This window comes from Grammomys surdaster, unplaced genomic scaffold (genome assembly GCF_004785775.1).
Source record: "Grammomys surdaster isolate TR1022 unplaced genomic scaffold, NIH_TR_1.0 135, whole genome shotgun sequence".
Taxonomy (NCBI): domain Eukaryota; kingdom Metazoa; phylum Chordata; class Mammalia; order Rodentia; family Muridae; genus Grammomys; species Grammomys surdaster.
This window is the reverse complement of record NW_021604593.1, coordinates 3,451,089-3,463,001: the sequence shown is the minus strand read 5'-3', so window position 1 is coordinate 3,463,001 and position 11,913 is coordinate 3,451,089.

The following is an 11,913-nucleotide window of genomic DNA, read 5'->3' as shown; positions in this document are numbered from 1 at the left end:
GACTGAGGAGCTTCGATCCAGAAGACAAGGTCTGTGCCTTAGACCTCAGTGTGTGAACTATCTATGGCTTGACTCCTATGGTATATAGGAGTATCTGGAAGGTCATCTTTGGCCCTATTTGGTTCTAGGTACCCAGGCTCAGAGTGTCTGTCTGAGATCTATCAATGTCACAGATAGTTACCCTTCACCCCTGGAATTTTCTCTAATCTGGGGGAATCCCTAGTCCCTCCTCAAGATCTTACCATATATCTCGTCCATTCCCCACGATTCTATTTTTGAAGGACTTAGGACTTTGGAACACAAATCCGGAGACTCTTTCCACACTGCCTCTTCCCTTCCCTGAGGTGATGAGCTCAGAGCTGCCCATCTGCTCCAGTGAGGAAAAGAAAGATGTGCCAAAAGGAGCAAAAATAACCCAACCTCAGAGCATCATCCTGTCATGTTGTCCTGATGAATCGGTTATTGGCATCACTATTAGCAAAACCTGTTTACTCCATATCCAGGTATCACTTCTCACCCACCAAACGCGCCCTTCCAAACACAGACACCCCAGCCTGAGAATCCGAGTCCACACCCCAAAAACATGAGAACACTTCATGCACAAAACAGCTCCTGGCCACAGGATTGATATTTTATCCAGGTTCCACAAGGATGAGCTAGACTCTGGGTAAGTTGTTCCTGTACAATGAATGCTCTTTCACTGAGGTAGGCTTCAAAATGCTCCCAACACCCAATACTGACTCGTGAATTCACCCATCAGATTCACTGAACTGAAAAGAAACTTTAAATGACTCACTCGTTTTAACCAACAGGTGAGAAGCTGCCATTGGTTAAAAGCAGACAGCCACAGCCAAACAGTGGATGGAGCTCGGGGAGTCGTATGGAAGAATAGGAGGAAGGATTGCAGGCCCCTAAGGAGATAGGAACTCTACAGGAAGACCAACAGAATCAGATAACCTGGACCCTTGGGACTCTCAGAGTCTGAACCACCAACCAAAGAGCATACACAGGCTGGACTTAGGCCTCCCCCTCACATGTAGCAGATGTGCAGCTTGGCCTTCATATGGGTCCCAAACATGGGATGCAGGCTATCCCTAAAGCTGTGGCCTATACGGAGGACATGGTCAACTAGTTGGGCTGCCTTGTCTGATCTCACTGAAAGAGGATGTGCCTAGCCTCACAGTGACTTGAAGTGCCAGGGTAAGCGGGATACCCCGGTGGACACAGCACACACACTCCAAGGAGAAGGGGATGGAGAATGAAGAGGATTGTGGGAGGGGGGTGACCTGGAGGGGAGCAGTGAGTGGGATGTAAAGTAAATAAGTAAAGAATAAAATTAAATTTAATAAAAAGAAAAGGGAGACGGTACAGATGAGCATCATCTCTGCTCTGAGTCTCCGCCCTAGCTTCTTCATTCCTAAAATACCGCACCATACACAGGCCATACAGACATGCAGAAAGAGGAGTGGGTAGTACCAAGCTCAACATCTTAAATTTTATTTTCCTTCTTGGAACTATAAGTAGAAAGTAGGACCTCATATCTACTAAGCACACACTCCCCCACTGTGCTACACCCAAGTCTCCAAGCCAGATTCTCCTTTTAAGATTTTGTTTTATTTTTAAGGGTTTAGGGAAGATGCATGGATCTCCCTAGGAAGGAGAAATAGAATAGATTTTGTGGGTGGCCTGGGGGCAGGTGGAGATGGGGACAGGAGGGATGGAGGTGGAGAGAGAGTTCTGAGACAACTGGAATGAGGGGAGGATTTCAGGGACGAGGTGGAAGCTTAGTGCAATGGAAACTCCCTAGACTCTATGAGGGTGACCCTAGGCAAGACTCCTAGTAATGAAGAATATTTAGCCTGAACCAACCGTCTTACGTAACCAGGCATGGCTTCCGATAGAGGGACTGGGACACCAACTCAGCCAAAAATCTCCAACCTACAATTTGTCCTACCTGTAAGACGTGCTGGGGTAAAGGTGGCTCAGGATTTGTGGGAGCAGCCAACCAGTACTGGTCCAACTTGAGGTCCACTCCAGGAGAGGGAAGCCATCCTTGGCATGGCCATGAAATGATTCCTGATGATATTCTGCTATACTCATAAACCAAATCCTAGCCCAGTCATCATCAGAGAGGCTCCATCTAGCATGAACGGGAGTAAATGAAGAAAGAAAGCCATGGCCAAACGTTAGCAGAGCTCAAAGAACCCTGCAGACATGATGAGGAAAGATTTTAAGGGCCAAAGGGGTCAAGGACACCACAAGAACATGTCCCACAGAGTCAATTAAGCAGGGCTTGTAGGGGATCACAGAGACTGAAATGACAGAGAGCCTTATGGGTCTGACCTAGATCTTCTGCATATATGTTATGGTTGTGTAGCTTAGTGTTCTTATATCCCTAGCAATAGGAGTGGGATTTCTCTGTCTCTTTTGCTTGCTCTTGGTACCCTTTTCCTCATACTGAGATGAGGGTATATGCCTGAGAGACCTGCTCTTTCCTAAAGGAAAAAAAAAGAGGAGTGGATCTAGGGAAGAGAGGACTTTGGAGAAGAAGCTCTGGGAGGAGTAGAGGTTGAGGAACCTGAAGTCAAGATGAGAGAAGAATGAGTTTTTTTCTTAAATATTTTATTTTCAATTGCATATGTGTGTGTGTGTATGTGTGTGTGTATGTGTGTGTGTTTATATATGTATATATGTATACATATATACACATACACACACACATGTATGTATGTATGTATGTATGTATGTATGTATGTATGTATGTATATATGGGTGTGTACATATGGGTGCAGGCACCCTTGAAAGCCAGAAAAGGGTGCCAGATCCCCTGGAGTTGGAGTCAAGGGTGATTGTGAGTTGCCAGACATAGGTTCTGATAACCAAACACAGGTCTTCTGCTGGAGCTTGTACCACTGAGCCTTCTCTCCAGTCCAGGAGCCAGACTCTTAAAGGTCCATCATTCCATTCTCTGATCCTCTGTTTTCTAGGGTGTTTTGTTTTGTTTTGTTTTGTTTTGTTTTGTTTTGTTTTGTTTTGTTTTGTTTTCTTAACCAGCATTCCTCCAATATCATTAGACAGGGTTCCTCTCAAAGCAACGATGTCTTTGAAACATTGCTTATTTCCCTGTAGGCAAAGGAAAATGGGCAGTGTTCTTATGCTTCACAGGTGTCTTAGATACATCAATGTCAGGTGCACAGTGGTGCCCCCTTATGATGGATAAGGAGTACCATCTCTTTCCCCTAAAATTGCATCTGACTGACTGTGACCCAAGCTATCTCCTCGATCCAGGGAACATTAAGGAGACATCCATTTGGGAAGGTACCACGATCCTTCCATCTTGGAGGGGCCTGCCATATAACAGTCCATGTTAGGATATTTAAAAAGAGCCGATGTGGTAACTGCTCAGCTGTGCTGTCTGGCAGGAGCTGAGCAGCTGCACAAATCACCATTTCCCTTCCAGAGGAAAGTCCATTCTAAATTCAGAGCCTGGGAAGATGCTTTAGAAGAATATTCCCAGTGAGGAACTGGAGAGGTAGCTCAGAGGCTGGGAGCACCAACTTTTCTCAAGGAGGACCTGGGTTAGGTTCTCAGCACCACACAGCAGCTCACATCCAATTCCAGGGAATCTGCCTTCCACTTTGACCTCTGAAGGCATTGTCCATGTGTGGTACACTTACATGCAGGCAATACACTCACGCACATAAAATAAGAAAGGCTATCCCATGTGCCTTCCTGTTTTCCTGGTATGAGACTCAGATCTGTCTGGGACCTCCATGAAGGTTCTGCTGTCATCTCTTTCTTCTATCCATTCTTCTAGGATACCCTAAAACTTTCAAACATGTTTGTTAACACTCTAACTTGGTCTCACTAGATTTCATTAGGTCCCAGAAGTCTCTGGTGGGTTTCGAGTTTCTAGCCTGCCTCAGCAGCAAACATGGCTACTGTCCCAACACCATACACTAATTCTAGAGAGTCAGCAGTCTGCAGCACAAGGAATCAAGACAACTCCAGACACATGGTGGCAGTAATACTGGCAAGGCCTAAGTGACAGCAGCGCACCGGCACTATCCAAAAAAATGCTTTTGCTAAATATGACAGCACATGACTAAAATCCCATTAGTTATTTGTGGAGCTATCACAGAAAGATTTCAAGTTTGAAGTCCTGTTTCTAAGCACACACACAGACACACACACACACACAAATTCTCTCCAAATTTCAGACAGCCAACATCCTGGACCAAAGTAGCTACATATGGGTTGGAAGACACATGTCATAGATGAATTAAATAACTATTAAGAATAAGAGGTGAACCTCATATTTATAGTGACAAGATGCTAAAATTATTGCAAACAAAATACCTAATTCATCAGAAATGGTTTTACTTCCTTCCTTCTTTTCTCCTCAGACCATTCTAATTCACCGAAGTGGCTGCACATATCTAGAGAGAGAATATGGAAGATGGTGGGCAGCCTCCTCTGCGGCTCCTGCCACCTCATGCTCTTGCTTTTTTAGAATCCCTCCCTCTAAATGGAGGTTGGATGAATGACTCATGTAACAAATGCAAGGTAGCAGGATGCCCCTTCCATGATTAGGTTACAAGACAGCTGTCCATCTGAACACCTGCCTTCGAATCCTCTCTAAAGGAAGCCAGCTGCTCTGTGACGAGCAGCTCTCTAGAGCGACCTACACGGTAGTGGACTGCTGGGCAGACAGAGAGGCCATGACAGCTACTGAAAACTATGTGCAGGAACCCGTAGTAGATCCTCTCCAGGAAAGAACTAGAATCTTCTCCCTTCTCACCAATACCTTGATTGCACCTTTGTGAGGAACCAGAGGTCCCCAGTTAAACTACACCCAGACTCCAAACCTATGGAAACTACACAGTTTATGAATCTTATAAGTCCCTAAGTTTGGGGAATATGTTATTATACAGCAATAAAAATTAATAAGATTAGAAACAAAAAAGAAAATTTAAGCCAATTCTGTAAGAAAAATAAGGGCATAAGAGTTGGAACAGGAGCTGGAGAGATGGCTCAGTGGTTAAGAGCACTGACTGCTCTTGCAGAGGTCTGAGTTCAATTCCCAGCAACCACATGGTGGCTTACATCTGTAATGGGATCGGATGCCCTCTTCTGGTGTCTGAAGAAAGTGACAATGTATTCACATATATAAAATAAATAGATCTTTAAAAAAAAAAAGTTGAAACAGTTTAGGCAACAAAATAGTATTATAATATTGAAAGCTAGAAAACCATCTCATCTGTGACCAAGACCAACAGCATCAGTGAAAAAGTCTGTAGGTGTACAGCCTCTTAGATGATGCCACAGGCAGCCTAGAGATGGCTGCTCTCCAGAGGACCCTGGTTTAACTCCCAGCACCCACAAGGTGGCGCAAAACCATCTATTATCCCAGCTCCATGGGATCTGATGCCCTCTCGTGGCCTCCACAGGCAGAGACATGCATATGGTACACATACATACAGGCAAAACATTCATACACATATTTTTAATTTTAAGAAGTTGCATAAAGGGGAAGCTGGGGTATGATTGCACATGTATGTAATCCCAGCATTCTGGAAGCTGAGGCAGGAGGATTAGGCATTCAAGGCAATCCTTAGTTATAGAAATTTTGAGACTAAGCCATATGAAACCCTGTCTCAAAAAAAACAACAACAAACAAACATACAAACAACAACAAAACCAATAGTAAAAGCAATTAACCTCTATTCCATTCATCTCCAAAACTCTTAATTAATGTAATTATGAGGAAAATGACAGAGAAGCTCACAGCAGTGAATATTTACAAAATGCCTGACTTGCTAAGACAATCAGTGAGGGGGGAAGGGTACAGGAGGATGGAACTTAGAAACTGTGAGCAACTAGTGGATTCTACAGAGACACCTCTACTGGGTGGCTTGTGGTATACTGCGCAGAAAAGGAATAAAAAGAACTAGCCCTCCCCTCGCCTCATGTGCATACATCGCACTGTAAGCACGCGCTGTTCGAACTCACCGAGAAGCCAGCTCGAGAAGGGATGCCCCCAGAACGCACACTCAAACCTGTATATGTTTATACCAGTTGTCCTCCAAAATCAGTCCTGGCCCCTTAACACTGTAAGGAGGAAAACAGCAAGCACAGCTTTGGGTTTACAAATTTGTCTTTGAGAACAGCACGAAGGTGAACTGTTTTCAGCAGAGGTTTCTTTGGTTTATCCCATGATATAAACTACTTGCAATGGATATAGGAAATCCAGTCATTGTAAACTCATCTGTAGAGAGTCTGCTCCGCTGGGAGCTCCGGCTGACTGCCTCAGCCTCCCTAACTGATCTTTGCTGGATGCCGTAAGCCCTGCTTTGATGAGGGTACCCCGCTCTCAACCGGTCTGCTCCAGTAATCACTGGATGTTTTAAACCCCTGATTTGTTGATGTCTGTCTGATGTTCCTATCTGTCTGCTATTTGCTACGTATTCTTTTGCTTCTGTTTGCTGTGCACTTAGTAAACTCATTTATTTTAAATAAAAAGCACAGATACCATAAGTTATTCTCCCAACTTTATAGAAATAAACTCTTCATTCTAAGATTACTAACCTACTTATAACTATAAAGACCCCTTTTCCAAATAAAGTCTTATTTACAACTCACAGGGGATCATGGGAGAAGGGGAGGCACAGTGAGAAGAACACGTGGAAATTTGCTATAATGTAATAGGAATTTTTCTGTCAATCTAAAATTATCCCAAAATAATTTTAATATAGGTATAATGTTTAAGCAGAGTTGGCTGAGGATGCAGCTTCATTGGTAGAGTATTCATCTAACACATAAAGGCTCTTTGTTTGGATTATCAGCATTTTATAAAACCACATATGCTGGGTCACACCAGCAACCCAACACTTGGGATGTAGAAGCAGAAGGATCAGGAACTCAGAGTCAGCTTCATTGACATAGTGAGTTCAAGGCCAGCCAAAGTGACAGGAGACTCTGTCTCAAAAATAAAAGAAATTCAAAGACTCAAATAGAAAGAGAAGGCCAGGTGTCCCTTTGTAGGAAAAAAATCAGCTGTTACCTATAAACATGTAAGGAATAACACTCTTGTTAGTAGCAGAAATCTAGAAAACACTCAGACTATATGGTTTTTTGTAAGCATATGTAAGCCACTGCTAGAGCTAGGATAATTGCTCTCCAAAGGCCTGTGTGTATGAAGGCTTGGTGCCCACCCCACGGCACCAGAGTAAGAGATAAAAAGTTAGTAGGTGGTAAAAGTTTTGAGCTGGAGATTCTTCTCTCTTGAAGGGCTTGTGTCCTTGAATATGACATTGGGTCCCTGCCTCTTCCTCCTCTTCCTCCTCTTCCTCCTCCTCTTCCTCTTCCTCCTCTTCTGCTACATCCACTGCGAGGTGAAAAGTTCTGCTACAGGCACTATTAAGGTATGCTGCCTGCACCACAGGCTCCCCAGCAATGGGACCAGCCATCAGTGGGTTGAAACATCACTAACTGCAAGCCAGAATTAACCTCTGCTTCCCATAAAGATTGTCTCACATAGGTATTATAGTGATAGAAAGCTCACATGACCACCAGAGATGGAAAAGTGCCTTGGCCTTCTGAACATCTTCAGCCAGGACTGAAAGTGCTTTAGTGTTTAGTTACTTTCCTTTCCCTTTTATAATTGCAGCTTTGGAAAGGGTTGGTCAACCAGTGCAAATAAATTCATAAATAAATCTGCTGATCCTACAACCCTTTATCTCCTAATACTTGGCACATCAGAGTAAAATTCCAAACATTACACAACTTTCTCTAATGTATTTCATGCTTTGAACAAAGGTAAGTGAAGTGGATCCAGAAGCAGTACTTCCTCTGCATCTATCAGCAAGGGCGTTCTTAATCTCAAACTTGGGATTTAAAAGCCTAATCTTACTAAGTGGTATGCCCCTGCCTGAACTCCTTTTCTTTTTGGCCACTTTTCAAATGTCCATTTCCATCTAGCTGATACTGATCTGGTTTCTTTTAATCTCCTTGGGTTCTTTTCTTTAATACTATTAAATGATATCTGTAGTCTCAAAAGGTCTATGTTAATGGATGATTTCAGGTGATTTACTCCTGTGGCTTGAATTTTTCTCTCTTTTTGGCATGGGAAAAAAGGATCTGTACTTAGATGACAATTAGATACAAAGTCCTATTCCTAGGGTCTAGGAATATCAGGAACCACACCCTAGTCCCTAAGGCTCAGATGAAACCCAGGATCAAAGCTGCCCTACAGCTTTCTCTGACCTAGGTTACTGCATGACCAGAGCAAAGATGGCGATTACAGGAAAGCGGAGGAGACTGGCTCCCAACGGCAGGGTTCTCTGAACTTCAGAGCATGCTCACCTCTCCATGTGCTGCACCGTATTTTCCTTTATTCCAGCATTCCGGGCATTTTGTAATCATTGGCTTTCTTGAGCCACTGCTGCCTGAGTGACCACTGCCAAGAGCAAGCAAGCTGAAGACTGTTCTAAAGAGACATAACTAACACACTGTTAAGTGACGTACAAGAGGGCGGTTCCAACGGAGGCACGATGAGGGATATTTGGGTCTTGTAACACGAAGCCAGGCTGCCTGCACCCTGGCTCTGTTCCCTATATTCTAAGTTCCCTGGAGAAGTCTGGATCTGACCTATGCGCAGAGCCACATACACAAGGCTATAAAATTCTGCAGCTTGACTGATAGCCACTTCCCACCGACCGTCCGCCTAGAATGCACTGCCCCATGGCTTTCTCTGCCGCTCGTTGTCGGGTCCCTTCTGCTCTGCTGCTCTTCACCACCATCCAGCTTCCCAGGTGCTTAAGTCATCATGTCCCCAGTCCCTGTGACTACAACCTTGCTAAGTTCTAAAAGCACCTATTTCTCTAAACTAACACCCGGTATTTCAAAGGGCAGCTGTGGTGCAAGCTCAACACGAAACTCGTGTTGTTATAGGTATGAATGTGAGGAAAACACTTGTAACATGGACCAAGAAACCCCTTTATTACAACAAAGAACTTTCCACAATAACCTTGAAGTCACCCAAAACTGATCCAAGAACTGGTCTTCAGAGACTAGTTACTGCATAGCAAACAGAACATTCAGCTCAACCAGCAAAACTAGAAACAAAATGTTGAAAGAGAGTGGATTAGCAGACAGAAGATGAAGGTTCAAGTCCTCGCTCCGCTGCTTCCTAGTTTCATGACCTTGAATGATCGATTCCCTTCTGAAGTGCGCGCGCGCACGCCTTTTACAGTAGATGAGCCCTGCTCTCACGTCTTCCGCCCTAATCCATCCCCTTTAGCTTCTCAGCTCTTTTCATGAAGAACAGAGATTACTGTTAAGTCAGGCATGGTGGCAAAGGCCTTTAATCCTACCACTCAGAGGGCAGAGGCAACCAAATCCCTGAGATCAAGGCCAGCCTGATCTACAGAGTGAGGTCCAGGACAGCAGGGACTATACAGAGAAATCCTGTCTTGGAAAACCTGAAGGAAGGAAGGAAAGAAGGAGAAGAGAGAAGACAAAGAGAAAGAGGAAAGAAAAGAGAGTACGGCCTACAATCCCAGCACTTATGAGTCTGGGGCTAAGAGAGTGGATCAGTGGATATACTGGCTGGTTTTGTGTGTCAACTTGACACAAGCTGGACTTATCACAGAGAAAGGAGCCTCCCTTGAGGAAATGCCTCCATGAGATCTAACTGTAAGGCATTTTCTCAATTAGTGATCAAGGGTGGGAGGGCCCACTGTGGGTGGTGCCATCCCTGAGCTGGTAGTCCTGGGTTCTATAAGAAAGTAAGGGCTGGAGTGGTTAAGGCTCAGTGGTTAAGAGCACTGACTTCTCTTCCAAAGGTCCTGAGTTCAACTCCCAGCAACCACATGGTCACTCACAACCATCTGTAATGGGATCCAATGCCTTCTTCTGATGTGTCTGAAGAGACTGACAGTGCACTCACATTAAAAAAAAAAGAATAAGTCTTTTTTTAAAGAAAGAGAGAGAGAGAGAAAGAAAGAAAGCTGAGCAAGCCAAGGGAAGCAAGCCAGTAAGCAGCATTCCTCCATGGCATCTGCATCCACTCCTGCCTCCAGGTTGCTGCTCTGTGTGAGTTCCTGTCCTGACTTCCTTTGGTGATGAACAGCAGTGTGGAAGTGTAAGCTGAATAAACCTTTTCCTCATCAACTTGCTTCTTGGTCATGATGTTTTGTGCAGTAATAGAAACCCTAACTAAGACAGGGACTGGGGTACTGCCGTGATAGTCATGACCATGCTTTTGTTGAAAGAATGTGTTGGGACTTTGGATTTGGAAAGCCACGGAATGCTCTAAACAGGGTTTAATGGGCTATCCTAATAAGAATATGGAAGACTTTGTTGCTAAGAGTAATTTGAACTGTGCTGACCTGGCCCAAGAGGTTTCAGAAGAGAAGAATTTCAGTATGTGGCATAAAGACTGGTTTTGTGGTATTCTGATGAAGAATGTAGCTTTTTTGCCCTTGTATGCAGAGTCTAGCTGAGGCTAAGGTAAAGAGATTTCTATTAATTACATTGACAAAGGAAGTATCAGAAAAGCCCAGCAGGGAATTCGTTCTCTAGCTAAGTCTCATAAAGAGCATTTTGAACAGTGTAGCAAGCTTAGAAAGGAAAAATGTAAAATATATAGTATTAAAGGGGCACCAGGAAGTGAAATGCAGCTGAATCCTGTGTTCGAGGACATTAACTGAATTAAAGGAGTAGTGACCTTGGGACAAGATCCCACCCAAGTTTAGGCCCTGGCATGGTGGTACAAGCCGTTAATCCCAAGAGATAAAGCCAAACAGATCTCTGAGTTCAACGCCACCTTGGGACAGAGCAAGTTCTAGGTGGAGAAAAACTTAAATCCAGGCTTAGTGGACCACACCTTTAATCCCAGTGCTTAGGAGACAGGCATGCAGGTCTCTGAGTTCAGAGTCAGTCTACAGAGCAAGTTCCCAGACAGCCAAGCTTAGGCAGTGAAGGAGCTGGAAAACAGAAAGCTGGTGATAGTGTAATGGACACAGCATGATGTTTTGTGCAAGAATAGAAACCCTAAGACAGTGGATAAGAAGTCAGGGCTTGAGCATGAGGATCTTAGTTCAGAACCCCAGAACCTATGCAAGCCAGGCATGGTAGCGTGTGTCTGACACCTCAGTGCCCCTGTATTAAGATGGGACGCGAACAGAAGAATCATTACTCAAGGCGAGGAGTAAGGAACGACATCTGAGGTTGTTCTCTGAGCCCCACTTTTACAAATGCACAGAGAGGGTGAAAGACAGAGACAAATGAGACAGAGATGAGACTAAGATATGCCTGAGGCTACAGAGTGAGTTTGAAGCCAACTAAGACTACCGTAACAAGACTCAGCCTCAAAAGACCAAATCTACACACATACACACACACACACACGCGCACACAGCATTACAGGGCGAGTATGAGAACTTACAGCCTCCATAACTCTCTCATGGAACGTCTAATGTTTCTGTGAAGCCAGCTGCCTGACAGAAACCCAGTGTCCACCACACCTGTGCCTACCACTGAGGAGACCAGCAATGTCTAAGCCTTTGAGGGACATCATCCTAGCTAGACCAGTCTGTTCTCAGAAGTGTGGCAAAGATACTACAGACGCATGAGCAAACCACTTAAGATAAGTGATCTAGTCCAGACCAAAAGAATCACTCAACAAAGACAGAGTAAATTAAATCCTTACTGTTTCAAGTCATTGAGCATTACATAGGCTGCTGTAAGGTTAACCTCTCAAAGTGTATACTAGAATTGCTGCAGCGTCTAGCTCAAAATATAAGTTTAATAGATTTCAAGAGTGTTTTGTCATTGAATTAAAATCTTTATGGTCATAAAGCGAGACTTTTTAATATATATATATATATATATATATATATATATATATAT